The 26,322-nt window shown below is 42.0% G+C and overlaps 1 protein-coding gene across 1 annotated transcript in view; it reads left to right on the top strand.

Moving 5' to 3' along the window:
- The window catches only part of LOC125962844 (uncharacterized), a 33,233-nt gene that overhangs the window by 156 nt on the left and 6,755 nt on the right, over window positions 1-26,322 (top strand). The window lies entirely within an intron of this gene.

Here is a 26,322-nt window from a genome sequence, read left to right as displayed (position 1 = left end):
TCTGCCACAAGTGTCTTGGGGTCTGCTTTCCCACTGGTTGCTTGGAGATACCGACTCCCCCAGGAGATGAGGACTTAACATCCTGCAGGGTAAACTTTGGCAGGTGAGAGATGGCAGTGATGAACAAATTCTTCTCTCTTCCTCCCCCCATGGACTGTTTCAAGACATCTATTAGTTTATTCAGCCCCTCTGAAGACCTCCCATAAGATGGAGAATCAGCTGTGCTTCTGAAAGTCTCAGTACTGTTCTTATAATATTTGTTCTCTCTCCTTCCCGTGATCACTCTCCCCGATGAAATGTTAGCACAAGTGCATTGTCCTTCATTCTGATTTCTAGACAACCTGGGCTAAGATAGGTTTATACCAGAATATCTTTTTTTTTTAAATTAAAAAATTTGTAAAACTTTTACCTAGACTACTCATTTTCTTATTTTTACTATATTGTTTTTAAGAGTAATATATATGCAGAGCAGAAGACTTGAAAAATGCAGAAAAACAAAAAGAACTCATAATCTCATTACCTAATGATAAAGACTTTGCACATCTTGGAGAATTTACTTCCAGTGTTTATTCTTTACATCAGGGGAGTTTGTTTCCTAAATAGTCTTTCCCCGAAGCAGCCAGACCTATTATTTTCAGACGATTTCTCATGCCTGACAGCGGATCCATTCGCAGATTTTTATGTGGGCAACTTAAATTGGAATAAGATAAATTCATAAGGTGATTCCTAAGTGTATTCTCAGAAATTAGTGGAAATTCCTAAAGTATCTAACATGCTTTAAAAAATGCTCTAGTCATCGGTAGATTTTCTGAACACACGTAAACTAGTCTCCTTTTCCCTTCACATGCAGTGGCACTAATAATAATCTCTCACAAGGATGCTCAGAGAACAAGAAGACAGGGAGGAGGGCTGAGGATGCATCACTATAAGTAAGAATAGTCATGAGATTCAGCAGAGAGAAGCCAGGCAGTTAAAGTGGTGATACCAAAACGAAGAGCATTCATTTTGGTTTATTGGAACTTACCCTAGCGTTTTGGGAGACTGACGTCGTTATTAATAGCAGACTTTGTGATCAGCCGATCCTAACATTTCTCTTTATAAGTTGTGTGACGCTTGGGTATTACTTAACCTTTTTAAGTCCCAGCTTTCTTATCTGAAGCATGAGAATAATAATAGGTATCTTGCAGAATTGTTCATTTATTCCACCAGTATTTGCTCAATACCAGCTATTCAATGAATATTTATTCAATACTGTGCTAGTCTTTGGGGTGCAGTGGCAACTAAGAGGAAGCCTCAGTTCTCTTGGAACCTGCACTGACAGCTCAGTAAATGGTAATTAGTATCATAATCACCACTATCACCATGACTACCATCATCCTCGTCATCGAAATTTCCTCTATGTTGACTGATTTTGAAACATTGGTTAGCTCAGAGCAGTGCACTTTTTAAATTAAACTTTTTATTTTGAGATCATTATAGATTCACATGCATTTGTAAGAAATAATACAGAAAGATCTCGTGTACCCTTTACCAGTGTCCCCAAAGGTAACATCTTATAAAGCTAGAGTACAATGTCACACCAGGATTTTGACATTGGTTCAATCTACCACTCTCATTCAGATTTCCCCAGTTTTAACTGTGTTTTGCACATATATGTGTGTGTGTATTCAGTTCTATGCAATTTTCTCGTATCTTCACCACCACACTCAAGACACATATCCACAATGCTGACTTTTTATAAAGTTGACTTTTTGTAACCTTGTCTACCTCCTACCCACCATGTGGTTCCTAACTCTGGCAACAACTAATCTGTTCTTCATTTCTATAATTTTGTCATTTCAAGAATGTTATATAAATGAAGCCATAGAATTTGTAACCACTGGGGACTGGCATTTCTCACTCACAATATTCTCCGGAAATTCTCTGGAAACTCATCCAAGCTGTCGCCTGTGTCGAGAGTTCATATCGTTCTCTCCTTGAGTAGATTTCCATGGCACAGATGCACTTGGTTGTTTAACTGCTCACTGTTGAAGGGCATTTAGTTGTTTCCGGTTTTGCCTACTGTGAATGAAGTCTTTATGCATTCTTGTGCAGGTTTTTGTATGAACAGAGATTCATTTCAAATTTGTCCTCTTTTCCATCAAAAAATTGATATTTGGTGGTGGTGGGTTGTGTCTGGAGACCGAAATGAATTTATCTTTCAATTCCAGTAGCTTAATTAAAATGTATCTCACTGTGCATGATTCTGCTTGAGTTTCCCAGGTACATACTGACCCCATTCAATATATAGACTCAAGTGTCTTTTTATCTCGTCACAGATTTCTTAAGTTAGTATTTGCTCTGATCTATTGATTTAGTTTCCTTCTTCAGGAGCTCCAGTTGTACACTGTTGGATTTTTCTTTGCCTATTTTCTACACCTACCTTTATAAACAATCTTTTTCTTTATTTCTGTTTAATTTCCTCCTTTATAACCTCAATGTCCCTTGTTATGCTTTCTGTGACGTCTAATTTTTCTTGTGTAACTTCTAGCTTAGGCTTAGTTCATAAAATATTATGTTTTAATTTTTTCCTGAGCTCGCTCGACTCTTATTTGACACACCCCTCTTGTGCTACTGTCTTATTTTTGAACTTTCATATGTCATATTTATGTCATGTTTCTGTAACTTATTACAGTTTTTAAAATTATTGTTAGTTCATTTTCCATTAGGAAACATTTCTCAATCTGCTATGTGGCCATGTTTTTCTGGTATGCCTCTTTATCTGCCAATGCAGTATTTAGTTCATTTTTTCTCATTTTCCTTAAAATATCTTCATATTTGATTTACATTTCTTTTCTAATGTTTATACTTATATAAGATGGGTTTTCTTATAATTTGAAAGCAATATTGTCATGCAGGGAGTAGGGGCTAGACCAAGGTGCCTTCTGTCTTGAAGGCTCCCTCCCTATTGTCACTTCAAAGTACTTCATTCCGTGGATTCACCTCCTCAGTTATAAGATCTTATTCCTTTGTATCTTCTTTATATCCAGTGCTCGGACCTGATCAATTCATTCTACTACTAGAAGATTTTTACTCAGGGTAGGAGAGAGTTTTTCCTCCTAGGATAGAGTTTTTGGGTTTTTTTGTTTTGGGGGGGTTTTAAAATTAATTAATTAATTAATATTTGGCTGCATTGGGTCTTCGTTGTTGCACGCAGGCTTTCTCTAGTTGTGGTGAGCGGCAGCTACTCTTCTTTGCGGTGCACGGGCTTCTCATTGCGGTGGCTTCTCTTGTTGCGGAGCACGGGCTCTAGGCACGGGGGCTCAGTAGTTGTGGCTCGCGGGCTCTAGAGCGCAGGCTCAGTAGTTGTGGCACATGGGCTTAGTTGCTCCGTGGCATGTGGGATCTTCCGGGACCAGGGCTCGAACCCGTGTCCCCTGCATTGGCAGGGAGATTCTTAACCACTGAGCCACCAGGGAAGTCCCTAAGAGAGAGTTTTTATGGAGTATTTCTGGGGTCCTTGAAGGGTCCTCTCTCGGGAGGGTGAGCTTTTGTTGCAAGGTCTGTGTTCTAAGGCTCTCAGCAGTGGCTCTAAGTCTCATTCTAAAGCTGAGATTCTCGCCAAACTTGACTGTGTCAGCTCTCCCCAGATCTGCAGCCAGTGACATTAACTATGGTGGAGTATTTATACCCTGAAGATCAGCAAACACTACAGGTCAAGTTGGTTTCTGAGTTTTGTTGTTTATTTGTTTTGGTGGTTTTTAAACGTTTTTGAGAGCTAACTTACGAGCACACCACCGGCTCCTAAACCATCAGAACTCCCTCTCATCTTCCCTTAGATCCTCACACATTTCCTAACCTATAAAGATTGTGAGTAGGTTTCGTGGATAGTGGTGGTTTCGTCCTACCCAGACCACCAGAGCAGAGTAAACCGTGTCACCTAATTTTATTGAAAATATTGTTGGAGGGTTGTTTAAATGTTGCTCTCCTATTGCGATGGGGATTTGAAAATATTTATAATGGTCTTGCCCTGATAAGCTTATTTACTCTGAGCGTAAATATTAAATAAGACAGAGACAATGCAGCGCTAGGCCAACATAAATGTTAGCCTAGAGTAGTAGATTTTAGAGTTAACCCACCTCGGGCTCAGTTATAATCTCTTCTATTTACTTGCTTTGTGACCCTGAAAAAATTACTTAACTTCTCTGAGCCTCAGTTCCTTCTTTTTAAAAGAGTGCAATGTGTAAGATTGATGTGGAGAATAAGTAAGAATGTACCTGGCACATAGTCAGCTCTAGAAAAGAAGAAGTTTATGTCCCTTCCCTTCTCCTGGCTTTAAGCCAAAGCAATAAGTTATGGAATTTCAGGCACCAGTGAACCAGGAGTAATATGTATGGAGGACATGAGGAAAAGAGAATACAATGTTCTGGCATTCCTGAATTACGCGCGGAGGGAACACCTCTTTTGCCCCACTTCCCCTTTTAACGAGTGTTAAAGTCTCCAATGAAAATTACACATCTGTTCAAGTAGGCTTTAAGTTCTATCCGTTTTTGCTTTGTGTATTTTGAAGCTCTTTGTTAGATGCATATTCATTTATTGTTGCATGCGAGCTATGACTTGAAATATAAGATGCGATCTAAAATATGCCAAAGCCAGGAAGAACATTCCAGGAAATAGGAGTAAGTATTGCAAAGGCACCAGTGCATAGCATGGCATGGTCAGTGTATAATTGGCAAGCACCATACTGATAGAGTAGAAGATGGGTGGCAGAGATCAACCAAATGAGCCGGAAAATTCACTATGTTTCATTTTGCCGACGTTTGACCTGAATTCACCACAGTGAAGCTGAGTGAATTATCTGGACCGTTTACTCTATGAAAACAATTGGTTTGGATGGTTTAGCCTCCAAAGTGTGTCCTACGGGCGGTAGAGCATGATTTTGGAACCAGTCTGCCTGAGTGCAATTTCTAATTTCAACATTCACTAACTGAGTGGACTTGAGCAAGTCCTCTGATGCTTTTTCTACCTCATTTTCTCATCTGTAACAACAGAGCTTCAAAATACACAAAATTTTCTTACATGATAATAACAACATCCACTTTAGAGGTTTATCGTAAGGACCAGGTGCAAGATGCTTCGAATGTGTCTGGAAAATGGTAATCGCTCAACAAATGACATTTATGTATTTCAAAAGCAACGGTCTCAATTGATGGCATGAACCAGGGAGAATAGGAAACTGTTGCAGTTTCCTGGGGCTGCCAAAACTAAGTGCCACAAACTGGGTGGCTTTAAACAGCAGAAATGTATTCTCCCATGGCTCTGGAAGCTACAACTGTGTGATCAAGGTGTTGGCAGGGTCATGCCCTCTCTGAAGGCTCTAAGGGAGAATCCTGCCTCGCCGCCCGAGCTTCCGCTGGTTGCTGGCAATTCTCGGGGCTCCTTGGCTTGGGACAGCAGAACTCCAATCTCAACCTTTGTCTTCATGCTGTCTTCTCTCCTCCAAGCCTTTGTTTCCAAATGCCGCCCTTTTTATAAGGATGGTAGTCATCGAGCCGCCCTAATCCAGAAGGATCTCATCTTAACCTGGGTACATCTGTGAATACCCTATTGCAAAATAAGGTCACATGTACAGATTCTGGGTGATACACATTTCAGGGAGACATTATTTAACACAGGGTAGATCTCAACTTGTCCACATCTCTTGACCACTTGCTCTAGGTAGCCAAGTTTCTGTTTTTCTATAACCCCTTTGCACAAAATATTTCCAAACTTCCTTGCTTACTTTTTGACATTTAACAATCAAATATACTCCGCCCCCTCACCCGTCACGCACCGCACGTTCGTGGGGAACCTGGTGCTAAACCATTCGTAGACAACCTGCTTCTGGGTCGGGGTTTCGTACGTAGCAGAGCAGCTCCCTTGCTGCGATCTGTTGAAAGTCAGCCCTCGACACATGGGTTTGTAAAAAAAAAAAAAAAAAAAAAATCAAATATACTAATTCCAATTGTACTTTTTTGGTAGACTTAGGCCGTTAACTGTCTGTCACAAAGACGTGTGACGGGGTTTGAAGTGTTGCTGCACTCTCTGATACTTGGGTTGGCAGTTTAGAGTTTACCGGTTTTCTTTCTCTTTATTGTTACTATCTGTCACTTCTCGCTGATGTTAGCGTTTATGTTTGTGTAAACCCTCTTTCACTTCTACTTCTGTGAGTTGGAAAGCCAGAGCTCCAGGGTTGCTGTAAGTGTAGAATTTAGCCTTACAGTCTTGATAACAGACCAAGGGGCTTCTCTTGAAATTATATTGCATACAGTGCACACAGAAGTAAGCCAATATTCTAAAAGTTGACTGTCTTTGAACTTGTTGAGAAAGCTTGAACATAATGAGACAATATCATAGCTTATTTGGACAGGGATATAAACAATTCTGGGTATTGATATTGATTTCCTATTCCTTGTAATTAGGGATCAGCTAAGAACAATTCAGCCCTAGCTAAGGGCATGGTCCACGTCCCAGCCGCCCAGAGCGCCTGACATTTTTGCGCTGTCCCTGGGCTGCTGGCTGTTCTTTTCTGCAGCAAATTCTTCCTTTTTCTTTAAGGCTCGTATCACTAATCACAGCTCTATGTACTTGTTCAAATCAAGGCCTTGAAGCATACAAGTTTTATTAACTGATTTCTTTAGAAGACTGCTTCCCTCCAATATACTCTACAAAATGTGGGCTGCCTGCTTTGCAGGTTAACAGGAATGGCTACGCAATGCTCTGTCTGTCCATCTTTCTCTCTGTCCTTCTCTCTTTAACCCAAGCACTGTCTTTCCAGTGCCTGAAATCTCCGTCCCATCACGAGGCCCCTCTTCTGCTTTCCCGATTCCCACTTATGCGCTTGCCATATAGTTAGATGGTAGATGAGTGAGGCTTTGCTGCTTTTATTTAGTCTGATAACGTGTAGAAGCTTAAGTGACAATGGAATGTACAGTTCTTATATTACCGAGCCTTGGATTCTCAAGTCCATTAACCTCCGGCCCCTTTTATGCCAGGATTCAACAAAGGAGAATTCAAAAGTTTCACTCCGGAATAGGAGGAAATTGACTGTGTAAATGCAGATTCTTCTAGGCATTAAAACGAAGGCTCATCATCAAAAAATCTACAAACAATAAATTCTGGAGAGCGTGTGGAGAAAAGGGAACCCTCTTGCACTGTTGGTGGGAATGTAAATTGATACAGTCACTATGGAGAGCAGTATGGAAGTTCCTTAAAAAACTAAAAATAGAACTACCATAGGACCCAGCAATCCCACTACTGGGCATATACCCTGAGAAAACCATAATTCAAAAAGAGTCATGTACCAAAATGTACATTGCAGCTCTATTTACAATAGCCCAGAGATGGAAACAACCTAAGTGTCCATCATCGGACGAATGGATAAAGAAGATGTGGCACATATATACAATGGAATATTAGCCATAAAAAGAAACGAAATTGAGTTATTTGTAGTGAGGTGGATAGACTTAGAGTCTGTCATACAGAGTGAAGTAAGTCAGAAAGAGAAAAACAAATACCGTGTGCTAACACATATGTATGGAATCTAAACAAAAAAGAAAAAGGTTCTGAAAAACCTAGGGGCAGGACAGGAATAAACACACAGATGTAGAGAATGGACTTGAGGACACGGGGAGTGGGAGGGTTAAGCTGGGACGAAGTGAGAGAGTGGCATGGACATATATACACTACCAAATGTAAAATAGATGGCTAGTGGGAAGCAGCCGCGTAGCACAGGGAGATCAGCTCGGTGCTTCGTGACCACCTAGGGGACTGGGATAGGGAGGGTGGGAGGGAGACGTAAGAGGGAGGGGATATGCGGATATATGTATATGTATAGCTGATTCACTGTGTTGTAAAGCAGAAACTAACACACCATTGTAAAGCAATTATACTCCAATAAAGATGTTAAAAAAACCCAAAACAAACAAAGGCTCAGACGCTGACTGACCCCACTGTGTCCTGCAGTCATTTCTTCTGAGAAGAGGGTCCGTAGACTGTTTTCATTGAGCGTATATTTAGGCGCTATGGATTAATTTTAGTTAAGCGCAGGATAGGGGAGAGACAAGTGTATCTCATTTTATTGTGCTTCACTTTATTGTGCTTTGCAGATATTGTTTTTTTTTCCTTTTTTTACAATTGAAGGTTTGTGGCAACCCCTCACTAAGCAAGTCTATCGGCACCATTTTCCCAACAGCATTTGCTCACGTCATGTCCCTGTGTCACGTTTTGTTAATTCTCGAAATATTTCAAATGTTTCGTTATTAATATTTGTTATTGTAATCGGTGATCTTTGATGTTGCTACTGCAAAAAGATTATGCCTTTAAAAACTCAGATGATAGTTGGCACTTTTTAGCTATACAGTATTCTTTAGTTAAGGGAGTGCATTGTTTTTTTTAGACATAATGCTACTGCACAATTAATAGACGGGAACATAGTGTAAACATAACTTTTATATGTACTTGGAAACCAAAAGAATTTATGTGACCTGTTTTATTGCAATATTCACTTTACTGCAGTGGTCTGGAATCGAACCCACAGTATCTCTGAAGTATGCCTGTGTGTGTGTGTGTGTGTATAATACACACACACTCACACATACACACAGATACAATATAGGTATAAAGTAGCACAGGGGTGCTATGGGAGGAGTCCTCCCAATTACTCCTTATCAAAGGTTTACTCGCTCAAAAGACCTGTCCAGGAAATGATGCACAGCTGAAATTATCTTTTTGGTTCAATGAGCCAAACCCAAGGTATTATGCCAGCCAGGAGGGATTAGTGAACCACTATCTTCCTAAGGAATTTTTGCTGTGAGGTTTCACTCATTGTTTACAAGGCCACAGTTTCTATAAAATCTTGGAATTCAGAATTTTTTTGTAATTAGAATTTTTATTCTGAAATAATGAGATAATCCCATGCATTTGAAAGAAATGCATGTAGTACTTTAAATTCAGGTAATCATTTCATAGTGCCTTACACACTGTGGAGTATGTTCAATGTATAATACTTGATGGATAGATTGATAAAATAACTATCATTCGAGCCTTACAAACGGTCTCTTGAGGGAAGTAGGTTTGAAAATTACTAGGCCTAGGGATAGGATGTCAATTTCCTGGGTTATTCAGTGGCTTTGTGAGTGTTTGTTTCTTATGCATTTCTCATTTTTAGGGTATTCTTATTTAGTTTTTACACATACAATATGCACTTGGTCGCATTATGTCTTGCTGTTGTTTTTTTTTTTTTTTTTTTTGCTGTACGCGGGCCTCTCACTGTTGTGGCCTCTCCCGTTGCGGAGCACAGGCTCCGGACGCGCAGGCTCAGCGGCCATGGCTCACGAGCCCAGCCGCTCCGCGGCATGTGGGATCTTCCCGGACCGAGGCACGAACCCATGTCCCCTGCATCGGCAGGCGGACTCTCAACCACTGCGCCACCAGGGAAGCCCTGTCTTGCTGTTGTTAATTAGTGAGCATGAGGAAATCTGATTTGAGAAATGCTAGTACTTTCCTCACTGACCTGGTCAAGAATGAGGGGTGAGCAGAGGGGTGCAGGGGCTGCGTGGAGCTGAGGGCTGGGCGGCTGCACTTTCCTGAGGTTTTGAGGTGTCTCTGGTCCTGGATGCCCCGTGGCTCCCGGATACCATTCCCCCAACACGGAAGGAACGTCACTTCTTTAGACCAAACGCACCCACAGTGAATTCTATATCATTCTTTTGTCTCCCTCTAGAATCCTGGCAGGGAAAAATGCTGCCTCAAGTTTGCAATGCTGCAAAGTACAGTGGCCCACTCTCAGGGAACCATAAATATTTGGAATTTGAAGTGGATTGGGAAATTAAAAAAAAAAAAAACTTAAAAAACAAACTAAAGTTTGGGAGCAAGTTAGCCAAGCCCTGGATTCCTTGAAATGCATCTGATATGCATTGCATTAAAGCTGACTTTTGGTAAGAGTTTCTCTAGAACGGAGAAATCGGATGTGAAATCAAGATCTTCTGATTGTACAGCAAAATTGCTTTTGTTTCTTTAAATCACATCCTCGGGCTTCCCTGGTGGCGCAGTGGTTGAGAGTCCGCCTGTCGATGCAGGGGACACATGTTCGTGCCCCGGTCCGGGAGGATCTCACATGCCGTGGAGCGGCTGGGCCCGTGAGCCATGGCCGCTGAGCCTGCGCGTCCAGAGCCTGTGCTCCGCAACGGGAGAGGCCACAGCAGTGAGAAACCCGCGTACCACCAAAAAAAAAAAAAAAAAAAAAAAATTCTGGTGAGCAGAATTCTTTATGTTTGCCCTTGCATAATGCTCATCTTCACAGAACGACCAAACCCCTGTTTTTGTTTTTTCTTTATTCCTTAGACCCATGAGGGCTTTTTCTGCTGAAACTGATGAGGACTGGAGTGCTTCTGGGGACAGGAGCCGGGAGAGTGCTGAAGCCCCCAGAGCTGGCACCGAATTCAGGCTCCTCTATTTTCCTCCTTGTTTAGAGATGGCTCATGCGGTCTGTTGGATTCTGGCCCAGACATATTAATTAAAGCCAACAAAGACATGAAGAAGTTCACATTTCCCTAACACACAGAGAGGAAATTCGGGGTCATAACTGAAAGTCACAGAACCGGTGGAATCCGTAGCTCTTAGGGCTGGGAGAATGCTTACTGGACTCAACAAAAGGACTAACTCCATGAGAGAAAGGACAACAGAAAAGAGAGGAAGGGTTTTGTGCTTTAATGGCTAAATGGTTTAATTAGAATCTCTCATTAAAATTAACCACATCTCCCAGACTTTAGCTCGCAAGAATATTTGCAAATTGCAAATGGTACACCAGCCTTGGCAAAAATGATCCATGATGTTCAGACTTGGAATTAGTGTGAAAAGCAGAGACTAACTTCACAAGGGTTGAATCTCTTAGACATGGTTAAGATGATACCCGTTTCTTTTCATTCGTGCTTAAAGACTAAATGTGTCTGAAACTGGTATTGCTTTTTCCCATCTTCCATTCATTCTGTACCAGAAGCTTCTGTTTGCTATTTCTTTAAAGTTTTAGTGTCATTACCTTTGGGTCCCGGCACTCGTCAATCAGATAAGGGAACCGTCAGGGTCACTCCCAGCCACTTGAGCTAACACACTGAATCAAGAACACTTGGATCTCTGTTTTAATCTATATAACATAACACACATTTTAATGTATTGTTATTAAAAAATTCCATCCAGTTCAATATTGTACTCCTTCTGCTATGATCCAACACCCTTATTGGATTCCCACACATGTCCCCCCAATTTTTATTGATATAAATTGGTAAAATCTTGCAGTTTGTCTGGTGTGCATTGCAACCTCATAGGTCATATTTTGTATCTGTTGGGACTTGCTGGAATTTGAGTCTGGTCTAGAATCAATGAGTTCACTCTGCAGAGGGTCACCAGTCTTTTGTAAGGCCTTGGAAGAGACCACTGCATGATCTTCTGGCATACGGACAATCACTTCCTTAGACATGGGAGAAAGAATTTCTTCTACTGGCATGGAAGACTTGACAGAATCTGGGAACTCAAGGTCCCCAGCCATACTGACTATGCCTATATGTCTCCTTCTCAAACTTTAGGGTCCCACTCCTTTCCAATCATTGCCTTAACTTTAGCAAAAGAGATAAGATTGGGAATTCAATTGAATTGGACTTTGGGCTTGGTTTCCAGAAATCTTGGCCTTGCAACTGCAGAAAAAAGTGATTTGTTTTTAGGGCGATCATAGAATATTTCTCATCCTTTACCCAGACATTCAGCTGGGGATTTAAAGCCCTGAGCTCATCATTTTCTTTCCCCAACTTCTTCATTGTCTATAAAGTGATTTTTATTGAAGAAACTACTTAGTCACCCGAAGTCTTGCTTCCTATGGACATTTGATTACAGGTAATAATTAAAGTAATTTTTGCCACTGCATCTCATGGACTACCATTATTGGTTATTATTAATAATTCTGGATCATTAATACCTTTCAATTGAATCAGATCAGAGGACTAATTTCAGATAGCCTAGAACTGGATCTGAGAACACATTCTCTGGAACCATTTCTGGTACTAATTTCCACATAATCTGGATTCAGTTAGAGAAGCAGGATCACTGTAAGTAATGCAGAATAATGGATTTGTTTTAGGAATTAGAGCTTCCCCAAGCTGCTGGAGAGAGTCCATGCAAGGCTGTTGCCTCTGCATCTAGTGATGAGCCTGAAGTCTTCACAGGTTGCCTAGGTAACCAACAGTGAGTCAGGAAAGCTAGACAGGAAATGGGATCAGCACAGGCGGATCGTGACCCACGAGAACAAACCAGAGTCTCTGTATCTCTACTGCGCACAGCCCTGCTAGCCCAGGTAACCTGCTGGAGAAGCCGGTGGTCTTCACCACGGAGCCGTGCCTGGCCCGGGACTCAGAGAAGGTGAGCAGAGAGGTCTGTGGGGAAATGGACATGCACGAGGCTGGCTACTGCCCCCTGCACCAGGCGTGCCAGTGACAACACGCGTGAGCTGACTTGACGCCTGGGCCCTGCACCTGACCTTCAGAGCCTGAAAATATGGCAGAGGATTCATTGTTGACTTCCAAATATCATGCAAATTTCTCTTGTGGTCAAACCCACCCCAGAAATATGCGGGGAAGAGGATGCTGGGAAAGCCATTCCAGCCTAGCTAAGTTGACACGGTACAGTCACCCAAGCAACAGATGATCAGTATTCCCTGTGGTCATGGAGCTTACATTCTAGTAAGAAAATAGATTTAAACATAAATATATATACATAGATAGTATAAATGTGTGTGCATTACTTATTACAATCTTCTGAGAAAAGCACTTTATTATCTCCATTTTACAGATGAAGAAACTAAGGTAGAAATAGGTTAAGTATTTTTCGCTGGTTCCCACAGCTAGTAAGTGCCAAACCCAAGCTCCTGAGGAGCCCACAGCATTAACTGCTCCTCTGCTTTGTTTATTTGGCATAAAGCCTTCCCCAAACACTCACCTCAAACTGAACACCCTTTCGGGTGATATTACAGATTTTAGCAGTTCATGGCACTCACATTCTTTTAACTGTCATTCTTATTGATAATTATCTCCTCCAGTTGAATATAAAACTCTCTGATAGCTGATACGCATTTTCTTTCGGCAGGCTCGCCTCCACTGCTAATGGTGAGCTGGCCCCTTGGAACCTCTCGTTGTACTGACTTAACGCCTCCGTCAGAGCAAGGTGTGTGGACCTGGGGCCCAAGCATCACTCAGTTGGAAAGAAAGCTTTTCTAAATTGCTTGTGTCCTTTCTTGGAAATGTGCTGAAGCAAAGAGAAGGCAGTCAGGGTGTCTTCAAAGATTCCCCGGGGGACTGGTCTCATGATAATCACATAATCCAGACAAGTCAGGGCAGGGGAACAGCCAGGGAAGAAAGAGGGGTCAGAGCTGGAGCTGGTCAGGTGGTGCCCAGCGTTTACGTCTGCTCTGAAGAAGGATCATTGCAAAGGATTATTACACAGATTCCTGTAGCTCATTCAGCCGATGGAAGAGACAAAAACTCCAGGTCTAAATCCTGCATTTTCCTTTGTCCCCAGAATGAAAAGGACCTTTGTTGTCTCTCATTTAGATTTATTTAACATTCAGCCCAAAGAAAACGGAAGGGGGGCCGGTTGACCTGGAGGGGAAAGAGGCCGCCACCCATCTCCCATCATTTTGGCTTCAACTGTTATAGGCTCCCATGAAAATGCTGGAAAGGGATTTGTTTTGTGGTTGGGTTTCCTTTTTTTAAAAAAAAGAATCATGACTAGATCTGCAGTATTTCCTCAAATATGTGAGGGGAAGGGAGCGGTGACTTCCTAAAGGAAAGTATTTATATTTTTAGACTGAAATGTGCTTTGACAAAGCTTGTCTCAAAAAATACATAAAAAAGAGAGTTCTGAACAAAGGAAAATACCTCTTAAACCATAGTTAAGGCAGTTTGGCTTATAAAGTATATTTTAATGTCATGAGAGAGAGAGCTGAGGAATTTTGTTTTATTTTCAAGGATGACCAAAAAAGAAAAAAAAATGCTTCTGGATTTTAGACTCTGCCTTGATTCCACTTTTCTTGTGAACTTCCTTGCTTTAGGCTTGCACATCAGTGGGGGCCAGGAGAGCCATTCCTTTGTGATGATAGGATCGGGATTGCGTCCACACTGTGAATAATGAACTGGGGATGAGGGAGTGGGGTGGGGGGAGAAGAGGGAAAGATGCTCCTATGAGGACACAACCCACTCTGCTTTGTCATGAACTTACGGTGTATTATGGGTCAAGGGAGTGCTGGAGGTCACCCAGTCCGGTGTTTCTGGCCTCGCAGACCATGTGCACCAGGGCGTGGGGCGCAGGAATCCACGTGCTTAATATGCAGCCCAGGAGGGTCAGCCCCGTCCCCAGCTGGTGCAATGGCCTAACTTCCCAAAGGAGCAGTGGGTGGTGCAGAGAGGGGACAGAGCTCAGAACAGCAGCCAGTTTAAAGCAGAACCCACTCTGAGACACGTGGCTTAAGCAGGGACACTGCTGTGCCAACCTGGGTGTAGACAGGTGGACCTGGCCTCTGTGATATGCTTTCTGGGCTCCGGGAAGACATCCCCCTCGCCACCCCCGCTTCTTCTCTTACGTGCTCATCCTGAAATCCATGAAGGAAGTCACAAAACCTTTCCGCCACGGTGGGAGATAAATCATGAATGCTCTTTGGAAAGGTAAGAAGGTAGCACAAACATGTTGACAGTGAAGGCAACATGGAAATGGGAGGCTGTCCATTTCTGAGCAGATGGTCACATGGGAGGAAGAGGGGGTGTGAAAATACCCAGGACCCGAACGGGAGCCTTGAACAAAGGGAAGGCCACAGATCACAGATTAAAGGTTGGCTAGAAGATTAAATGTTTCCAAATTTTGCATTATCAAAGTTTGCAAACATTCAGGAAAATTAAAAGGACAGTATACTGATTACCTAGACAATGACCATTTATGTTAAAAAAGTTTTTTAACGTACCTCCACATTTGCATCAGGTACCTGTATATATATCTGTGTGTGTGTGTGCGTGTGCGTGTGTGTGTAGTCAGAGATGAACGTTTCCTTAAGAATAGAGTGCAAGACAGGGAAAAATGACAAGGTGCACTGCAGAGAGGTTGTCAAATTTACTTCAGGTCACAGACGTCAGAGAAGAGAGGCTACACCCGAGATTTCAGACTCTGCTCCTTCCACTGGGCAACGTATCCTATTATTAATTGTGACTATTCACCCTTCACCCTTGGATCATACTTCTGAGTGTTCAAGTTGCTTTCACATAATGCATATTATTTTCAGTGTCGTTCTACCCAGTGTGAAGGAAAGAAGAAAATCACAGGGAAAGGAAGAAGACATCCAGTATCTGCTATCATCCTGAAAGCAGAGTATCTTCCAGGAGTTAAGCTCAAAAGATGAGGTGTGGAAAAAAAAAAAAAAAAAGAAAGATGAGGTGTGGCCTTTCTCATGCTGATGTTTAAGGTTCTTTTGAAATTTTGAACAGGAAAAGCTGGAAAAATTAATTTGGGGCCCTCATCTCCTAAGGCAGGGCCATACCACTTCACAGGGAAACCAAAGAGGCAGTTCTATCCAGAACCTGCATTTCCCATTCTGCACACGGATGCTAGAATGTTGAGGAATACTTACCTGCTTACACTCCCTGTTTTAGCTGCCTCCTCTAGGCTACCCCCATGCTGTTCCCTCTTCCCAAAATACCTTTCTTCCCATCTTTTCAGCTGGGTTGTGTGCCCCTCACCCTACCCACTGCTTACTCCTCTGGTTGCATTTTTACTCTGGTTGTAATTTCCTCTTCATTTATGTGTTTCCTCCGCTGGACCACAGACTTCACAAGGACTGAAACTGTGTCTTAATTGCTCTTACAGGCTCAGTGCTAAACTCAATCCCTGCCACTAGCAGACATGCAGTAAGATTTGTTGAATGAAACCATGAACTCACAAAGATTTGAACTTTAACTTGGTGTAGTAAGATTTCAACGCAAGGGGAATAAAGTGTAGCAGGCTTTTTTTAAAATTTTATTTTGTGGTTTGTTTTCAAGGGCGAGAGGCAAGTGAGGGCTTTGGCAAGTGTCTGAAGAAGGGAGGAAACAGACTTCAGTGCAGTCAAGACAGAGGCTTAAGCAGGTTGGACGGTAGGTCCAAGAGAATGCTTGCAGAGCTAATGACCCAGTTTTGGGGGCAGAAAATATGGAGGTTTTCAAACAAAGAGTTTCTTGAGCTCTGTGCTATAGTCAGCTTGGATGGAGGGTATAAGAGAGTAGGTGGACGAAAGCACCAGGGGCGAGAGGAGAATCTGGGCGTGGCCACAGCACTGCCCGGGGAGCCACTGCCTTGCTGGGTTTTAACAAAGGGCAAATGGGATTCGTTCAAAATAAGCTAAAACTCTGTGGATGGCCTGAGCAGGACCTTTCCAGTTTCCAAAGGAAGAGACTTAAGTTTCCAAAAAAATTTTTTAATGTATATTTTAATTAAGAATGTACATAACATAAAATTCACCATTTTAAGCAATTTAAAAGTATATAGTATATATGGCTTTAGTACATTCACACTGCTGTGCAACCACCGTTGCCATCCGTCTTCAGAACTCTTTTCATCTTCCAAAACTCTACACATTGAACAATCACCACCATTCTGTTTTCTGTCTCTGTGAATAAGTTCTATATTAGGTTAGCAGTATTATAATGGTCACATTAACGGAACTGATGTATAACTATATTGTGGTCGACAAGGTCAGCACCAAAATGATTAGAAAAATGTAGGTATGTTGGTAATAAATAAGGATTTTTTTTTAAGTCAAAATAATCAGTTCTTTTCTCCAAAAGAAGATTCCTATTAGGTGAATGTTTTGGTAACTCTGAACATGGGCAGCAACTCATTTCTGCTCAGTCCGGTCGGAGAATATTGATTTGAGGATTTTACAACACTAACGTGCGAGTGTGTGACGATTTTTGTTTTGGCTCTTCTGGCCACTGTCTAGACTGGGCTTCTTGCTCCATCCTTTATATGATCCAAGGAAGGTCTTTCCAGAGCCAGTTTCTTTTGTAATGACACGTACTTGAGACTCTCCTGGTCCGTGGTCTGTCTTGTGGTTGTGTGTTATGGACTGACTTTCCCCAAAGAGCATTTTGTAGTTACAGAACACCATCCATCCCCAGTTAAGACATTTATTTAGTCATTTCCTTTAGAATCAGGTCCAAATTCCACTACCTGGTTTTCAAGAAGGTCTGTAGTATAGCACCCAATGTAATTCCCGGTCTTGAGTTACATTTTGGAAAACATTAGCCAAGACCTGTATACTGCCAGGTGCTGGTGGATGGTGGGTGGGTGGATATATAGGTCGTAGAGATGTAGGGAAGATGCACGACTCTCCAAGATGAACTGGCTTCACCTCCTCACCGACCCAGCTGCAAGCTGTGTTTTCTTTTTATAAATTTATTTATTTATTTATTTATGGCTGTGTTGGGTCTTCGTTTCTGTGCGAGAGCTTTCTCCAGCTGCGGCGAGCGGGGGCCACTCTTCATCGCGGTACGCGGGCCTCTCACTGTCGCGGGCTCTCTTGTTGCAGAGCACAGGCTCCAGACGCGCAGGCTCAGTAGTTGTGGCTCACGGGCCTAGTTGCTCCGCGGCATGTGGGATCTTCCCAGACCGGGGCTCGAACCCGTGTTCCCTGCATTGGCAGGCAGACTCCCAACCACTGTGCCACTAGGGAAGCCCAAAGCTGTGTTCTTATCACGTTTCTTTCACCAGAAATATCTTGCCCTGTCCATGTAAGGCTACCCATGTTCCTTAGGACCTAGCAAACATTCCTTTTCATCACAAAACTTTCTCTGACCATTTCAGTCCTCACTGATCTCTTGTTCTGAAATTTCAAAGCAACCATACTCTCTTCCATACAATCAGGCAAGGTAATATCATCATCTTTTTTGTTTGTTTGTTTGTTTTTGCGGTGCGCGGGCCTCTCACTGCTGTGGCCTCTCCGGTTGCGGAGCACAGGCTCCGGATGTGCAGGCTCAGCGGCCATGGCTCACGGGCCCAGCCGCTCCGCGGCATGTGGGATCTTCCCGGACCGGGGCACGAACTCGTGTCTCCTGCACCGGCAGGCGGACTCCCAACCACTGCGCCACCAGGGAAGCCCTCATCATCTTTAATGTTTGCTTTATTTCAGATATATTGGTCTTCTATCTCCAATATAGTGTAAAGCCCCTTTTCCAATGGTGCTGCACCCTCATTAAACATTTGTTTGGTGAGTGATAATGAAAGACTCCTCCTTAAAATGAACAAATAAACAAACAAGAACAATGCTTTCTCCCCTGTGTAAAAAGAGTATTGATTCTTCTTCTTTACTGAAGTTTAGTGGGATTTGGGGAAGATGTGTTCAGTCAGCTATCTTTGTCCCTAAGTCCAGGTAACTTTTCCAACATCACCAGCTCTTAAGTGGTGGAGCCAGTACCCAACCTTAGATATTCTGACTCCAAGTTCAGTGTTCTTTCCAACACAGCAGAGCCCTTTGGTAAGAGAACAGAAATCCAGTTGCCCACAGCCAGTCGTAGTTACTGAGGACATAAATGGGAATCCAGAAAGGATGACATTTTTTCCGGACGGTAGGAGTTTGCCAACTGTCCAGTATTCTTCTCAAAGGGATGGAGACATTCAAATATCTATCCTAGAAGATCTGTGACTGGACAAAGGAGGAGAGTAACCAATGGCTTGTCTAGAGATAGAGACAGAGCTGTGAGGTAAGCAGGGCAGCACCTTTTTCAGCATTTCCTAATCCTGGGGCCAACATCTGGCTTCTTCAGAGTCACAGGAGGCCGTGACGTTAGGAGCAGAGACCATGGTGTCTAACCACCTTGATTTGGATCCCAGTGTCTTCTACAAGCTTTGTGACCTTGTGCAAGTAACTCAACCTCTCTGGGCCTCCATTTCCTCATTTGTAGGAAATCTGTAATATTAGAGCCTCCCTGGTAGGGCTGCTCTGAAAAATAAATGAGTAAATATTTGTCAAGTGCTTAACATAGTGCCTGGTTCATAATAAATAATAAATAGGTGTTTTCTGGAAAACAAAACAAAGTACACAGTGTTGTTTGTGGATTTTGTTTTTCAGAAATGGCACGATAAGCCATTATGGAATTTGCTTTTTTCATTCAACATGTGTTTTGAGACGCATTCACTATGAAACACAGAGATCTAGTTTTCTATTTATTATGAGTGAGGAAGAACATTAGCTTGGGAAAGTGATGCTATATCACTTTCAAAATATACACATATTTTATAGCACAGGGAGATCAGCTCGGTGCTTTGTGACCACCTAGAGGGGTGGGATAGGGAGGGTGGGAGGGAGACGCAAGAGGGAGGAGACATGGGGATATATGTATATGTATAGCTGATTCACTTTGTTATATAGCAGAAACTAACACACCATTGTAAAGCAATTATACTCCAATAAAGATGTTAAAAAAAAAAAAAGAAATCGTTTTGGGGAGGATATCTCATTTAGCTGCGCCTGAATATCAATGCTTCACTAATACCCTAGCAAATGCATCTTTCTGGATTTTTTTCAGTTTTTCAAGGTAAATTTTTTAAGAGTAAATAGTATGATATTACGTCATTTAAATGCAATGTTGTGATTCTTTGTTCCTCAACAGCTATTTTAAAGTTTTCCTTTTGCTCATGAGTCCATACTCGGTGATGAATTCCATTTTTTAGAGACTTAAAAAAACAGATTTTTATCAATATAACACAATGACACACACGTATAGGCAAATCTTGACATCATTTAGAACAAACCTACTGTATATATCTTTGAACTTCTTCCCATAGTGACAAGAAATAGGTAAAAATCCTACGTGTTTTCTGTTATGAATAATATTATTTATTTAATTTTAGCTTAGTTTTCTTTTTTTTTTGAGAGTGTGTGTTTAATTATCAAAGTAACACCTACTCATTTTTTGTGCACCCCTTTCCCTTCAGTCCCCTCATTTTTAAATAAAAAACAAATACAGAGCAGGATAAAATAAAATGTTAAACACTTTACCAATTCTTCCCAGTTCCACTCACCAATGGTAACTCCTATTAACTCATTGGATCTTGGAAAGAAATGGATGGCATTCTCAAAAGGGGTAAGTGAAGAAAGTTTTATGCAGGAGTATTTGCAAAGGAGGAGGCAGCGTTAAGAGAATCTAACAAGGGGTAGTGAAGCATCCCGGGGGAGCAGCTGCAGAGAGTCCTGTACTACTCTCTGAAGAAGCAAGGGGCAAGGGAAGGGAGTGGTCACCAACCCAGCAAGACCTGCCATTGTAGAAAAGGGCCCTGGAGGGGGGCCGTGGCCTTGGGGAGAGGAGCACACTACTGCCCACCCTGAAGCCTGACTGGGAATTGTTGCGGGAAAAAATACCCCATCCTCTCTCTCCTCCTGGCCTCCCCTGTCTTGCCAATTTCTGGGCCAGATCTAACTGGAAGTAAGAGGGCAAGTCAGCTGTTGGTGCAGCCCATGGCAGTCAGGCTCCTGGGTGGAGAGCAAGATAGAGGAGGATGGAGAAGGAGTTTGGGGGAGAAATGGAGACAATCCATCAGCTCGCCTACCCGCAGCCTCAGTGACCCCCAGTCTCTGAGAATCTCTCCATGGCCTGTGCATTTGCAGGATTCCCTGCGTATCCTTTTAGAGCAGAGGCAACCTCTGTGAAGGATAATCCCTTGAAGAGGACGGCTGACAGGGTGGATAGGAGCCTGGGGATCTGAGTCTCCCGAATGGCTCAACTCCGTAGCCACAAAAGGGCAGATCTGAGAAACAGACGTTGCCTGCGGGGACATTTTTAATATTTAGAGTCTGACTCACCAAATGCAGGTGGTAATCACTTAGATCCCTGGGCCACCAAGCAAAACTCTGAAAGAGCTCTTAGCTTTTAATTAATGCATGATAAAGCATAGAAGCATTTTCCGTTTCTGGGACCACAGTGTTTGGACTGGTCTGACCATATTCAGAACCACGGCATCGTTTTGTTTAGCTGCAATACTTTCCCCAACTCGAACCATGTGGTAATATTAGTATAGGTATTAGGTGATTTGTAAAGATGCTGAATTATACCAAAATCATGACCAAGTAAGTTTATTTTTATTTTCAATATATTGTTCTTTAATTTTACCCATGGAATTGATTAGGGCAGACTTACGGGGGTTGGTGATTTAGAAAATGGACGACAAATCTCTGTTGTTGAGTTCTCTGAGTTAGGAGGAAAACAGAGCACCAACAGAGAAATCAGATTTTCGTAGAAAGCATTAATTCTAGCTACTTGTCTGTGATCTTCACTGAAAAAGTAAGTCAAAGCCTGGGTTATGAGAGGATTAGGGATAGTGATGGGAACATTCTGGAGGAAATGTGGAAGTAAATTAATTGTAATATGTTCTGAGCTTGGAGTCTATACACTCAGCTGTGCAGAACTCCTAAGGAAAAGGCAACCCTAAGCCCTTCGTGGTAGTAGGTGTAACACAGCTTCCATCAGTATGATTAGAACTTTCCAAACCCTGTGCATTTTCCTCTCTTTCCTTGTCACGGTTCTCAGGCCAGTCACCCACTTCTCGGTGCCTGGTTCCTAATGTGAACCTAGTAATCTGTGTGTGGTCCCACCAGCGACAATGACAGACACGCTGTCCTTAATACCAATGGAGATCCACATACCACATGTTTACATATTCCACAGTTGTAAATCAAGCGAACAAACTATTAAAATATACTCTGAGAACATACTTTACTGGATTATTTGATCTTTTTTTTTTTTTTTTTTTTTTTTTTGCGGTACGCAGGCCTCTCACCGCTGTGGCCTCTCCTGTTGTGGAGCACAGGCTCCGGACGCTCAGGCTCAGCGGCCATGGCTCACGGGCCCAGCCGCTCCGCGGCATGTGGGATCTTCCCGGACCGGGGAACGAACCCGTGTCCGCTGCATCGGCAGGCGGACTCTCAACCACGGCGCCACCAGGGAAGCCCTATTTGATCATTTTTATTGGGTTTTATCTTTATTTTTAACCGCATTATTGAGATATAATTTATACAGCATAACATTCACCTCTGTTAAGTATACAAAGAATTTTAGTGTGTCTACAGAGTTGTGCAATCATAACCACCACCTAATTTTAGAACATTTCCATCATTCTGAAAAGAAACCTCTTCTCCGTTAGCAATCACCCCATTTCCACCCCAGCCCTCGGCAACCACTAATCCTCCTTTTTGTCTCTATAAATTTGCCTTTTCTGGACATTTCATACAATCAAAACATTTTTGATCTGTGGTTGGTTGAATCCACAAATATGGAGTCGGCAAATACGGAGGATCCACTAGACTATAGAATCTGGAACCCATCCCCCATGGGTGTTGAGGGTTGGCTTCATTCCATGGCATAGATAGTCAACATTTTGTGTTCCATTCATCAGTTCACGGACATTTTAGTTGTTTCTGCTTTTTGGCTATTGTGAATAATGCTGCTATGACTATTGTGGACAAGGCTTTGTGGGGATATACATCTTCATTTCATTTCTGTCTGACAGATCACTAGAAGTGGAATTGCTGGGTTTTATGTGGGTCTGTTTCCTTTTCTGAGAACCGCTAACTGTGTTCCACAGTGGCCGCGCCACTTGAGAGTCCCGCCAGCACTGTGTGAGGGCTCCAGTTGTTCCCATCCTCAGCAACCCTTGTTATCGTCTGTCTTTTTTGTTATAACCACGCTAGTAGGTAAAAACTGTTATATTGTCTGGGCATAGGCTCATGTACTGAGTTCTAATTTTAAAGATTTTACTTTCCTTTTTTTAAGATTTCTGTTTTTTAAAAATATTTCCATGCTCTGCTAAACTTCTCTATTGTTTTTCCGCACCTTTTCCTCTATTTTCTTTAACATGCTATAATTATGTTGAAATTCTTGTCTGCTATGGGTTTGTTTATAGTATATTTTTTCCTCCAGGACTCAACAGACTCAATATAGTCCTTTTCCTCGGCATGCCTTGGAATTTTTTAACTGAATGCTGGACATTGTATATAAAATACTGTAGAGGCTCCAGGTAATACTATCTCTTCCTCCAGAGAAAGTTCCCTCTTTCCCTTGTTAAGCAGATAGAGTGGGAGCTGATCATTTTCGTTCAACAAGGGACTGAGCAGGCTCTATTTTGCATTGCAGTTTACCTTTGTCTCATCCATCTTCAACTGAGAGCCTGATGTACATTCTGGAACTCCTCCACCTGGCGTATCGTGAGCTCCAGTCCTTGTCTCATCATTACTGAAGCCGACAAAAGCTTTGTTCTAGTTTTCTGAGGGTTTCAGCTCGGCTTTTTATCCTCCCGTCCTCTGCAGCTATTTTGAACAGAAAATTGCCATGTTTGAGGCCTTGCAATTATATCACTCCAACTGTATAAAACTGCCAGAAAGTCTACTGGTTTCTCTGTCTGTCGGAAGCAGCTCTCTACTACTCAGAAGTCTACTCAGGGAAAGGGGATTGGGGGGACTTCCCTGGTGGTCCAGTGGTTAAGGCTCTGCGCTTCCACTGTAGCAGGCACGGGTTCGATTCCTGGTCGGGGCACTAAAATAAATAAATAAAAGACTGGCTTTCTGGACTCCTGTTCATAGCCAGGAATTAGATTAACCCATTTCCTTAGGGAAAATTGTCTGCAGGTCAGATCACCGCTTCATGGGCCTCCCTCAGAAATTTTATTACTTTTGTTTTCCTTGTTGCTTCAGCAGCCATGTGATGCCTTTAAGCAGACAATGTTTATATGTTATCTAGCTTTTCTAGCTGTTCCTGGCAGAATCATTGGTCTGACATAAGCGACTCCATCCTACCTGAAAGCATAAGGTGAGTGCAAGAGGTGGTATTATATATATGTATCATTTTTAAGTGCCTGTACTGAGAAATTTTTAGGCTGTCTAGTGTGCTCCATTGCCAGAAATGGAAGACCTAAATGTACTTTTTTCTTGATAATATGTTTTCTAATAAAATATGTTGTCTTTACTGTATGTATATATTTAATTCTAATATGAAATATAATTTTTAGACATGGAGTGCTTATCTAATGACTTGTTCAATTTACATCCTTTAAAATATTTAAGTAGGATAAACAGAACACATTAAAAGTGGTGCGCTGAAAAGATACTACGAGTCACAATAACTGTCACAGATGGTAGACAAGTCTTGTTGATTTGCCACTTATTTCGCATTTCTAAATTATCAGGACGATCCCCATTAATAGTATAAAGGAAATATGAACAAATTACAAATAAAACTACTTCAACTTTTTTTTTGGAGAAAGAGTACATTTATTCATCTAGAATAAATCACCAAGAATGACTAACTATATGTAATTTCTAAACTCTGGTGAGTCATATTGCTAAAGTAACCAAGTGGAAAACACCGTAGGAATCGAATTCCATTTATAACTGAATGCCCGATATAGATGATTTTGAAGTTCCACTTTAACAAATACAACATGAATAAGATCATTAAGCTTTCTCTTGTGAATGACTGTGTTTCTGTCTTTTAAAATGCTTTGGTATCTGCTTGTTTCAGATAGCAGTTATCTGATTAACCAGAGCATTTTCCTAAAACTGTCTATTTTTAGTTGGCCCTTTTCTTGCCTTTGGAGATCTGCCATCTGCAGTGATCTCAGAGAAGGGAGGGTCTGTTTACTGGAGAATGCGGCACTTTGGGCAAGACGGCAGTGTCCCGGCAGGTTATCTACTGTTGGAGATCTACTGTTGGAGATCTCAGACTCTGAGCATTCACTTCCTTATATGGAGGAGACAAAATCAGGGGTAGAACTTGGCAATTAGATTTTTTTAAAAAAATCAACACATAATGAACTGATTCTATTCCAGTTAGTAGGAGAAAATATATAAAAATTGTGTGTATCATGTTGCTTTGTTATTAATATCGGCGATTGTTATTTCACATGAAATAGTAACAAGGCGTTATATACGCTCATCCACATACTTACGAAATTAATGACAGTACAGTACGCGTTATGGCAGCAGTTTGCCATGTCTTTTTTCCCCACCACAGCCACATGGCGATGCCATTTACATGAGGGACCCAACCTCATGGGAACACTAGTGAAATGCACAAACCCTGGCAGGGTAGTTGTAACTCCAGCCCTTTTCTTTCGTATCTAAAAAGCCTAGCAGTATGCAAAGGATTGAGTAAACTTACTACTAGAGGAACTTTGAATCTACCTTAATTTAAAAATAAATCAAAAGGAATCAATCCCAAACGGGTACTCTATTGCTAAGAACCGTTTTCTTGGACACACTGCCCAGTGACAGAGACTCACCAGTGGATCACGTCCCTTAGTTTGGAAAGAGCTGTATGTAATACGTCAACCTCGTATAATAAGTACTTACCTTTCAAGTCTTAGTTCAATATTACCCAGCGTATGAAGTCTTATCTCATTCTCAATGTCACCTATTTAATGAACCTCTCCTTCCTTTTATCTCCTTCCCCCTTTTGTACTCCCATATAGCATGTACATGCTTCTACTACTGCACTAAGAAGGCCTAATTCCATTTTGGGGAGATTATTTGTCTGTCTCCTCTTGCAAACTGTAAGCCCCCCCCCAAATAAGGGGGCTACGTCTTATTTATTTCTCTGTGTGTCATACTCAGAACACTGCCTAGAGTACAACAGTTGTTTGATATATGATTCTTAATGAACGGCAGCAAGATTTAGTAACTTCCAATCATTCAGAGTTAAAGCCTGAGGCATGCATTCTAAGGACATGGACATCCAATATTTAAAACATTCCATTAAAAAATGCACAATAGTGCTTCCCTGGTGGCGCAGTGGTTGGGAGTCCGCCTGCCGATGCAGGGGACGCGGGTTCGTGCCCCGGTCCGGGAGGATCCCACATGCAAGCACAACTTGATGTGGCCGATGAAATTTTTGTTCAAATAAAATGGAATTTTGGCATAAAATTTGGGGTATGTGGAGTTGGGTTTACCATTACAGGCAGGAAAATTGTAAAGTATTTTCTAGGGAAAAGTAGACTGGTTTCTACCCTTAACTGCTCCCATGCACAGCTATAGGAATCCAACAAGAACAAACCATGAATAGAAACAGAAGACAAAGAAAAATATAGTTTGCACACTGGGCTAGGCTTCTGCCTTTGTAATGAGATGCCAAGGCTTGTGCCATATGAAGGCCAGAGTTCAGAAGGGTCCTGGCTGTGTTACTGTCCACAGAAGCGTTATGCAGAAGCCTCCCAGAACCAGCCACAGTTCACTTTCAGGCTACATGAAGCTCTCAG

Source organism: Orcinus orca, chromosome 21, assembly GCF_937001465.1.
Source record: "Orcinus orca chromosome 21, mOrcOrc1.1, whole genome shotgun sequence".
NCBI lineage: Eukaryota > Metazoa > Chordata > Mammalia > Artiodactyla > Delphinidae > Orcinus > Orcinus orca.
Note: the sequence above shows the minus strand (reverse complement) of the source record. Positions and strands in the feature narration are given on the sequence as shown.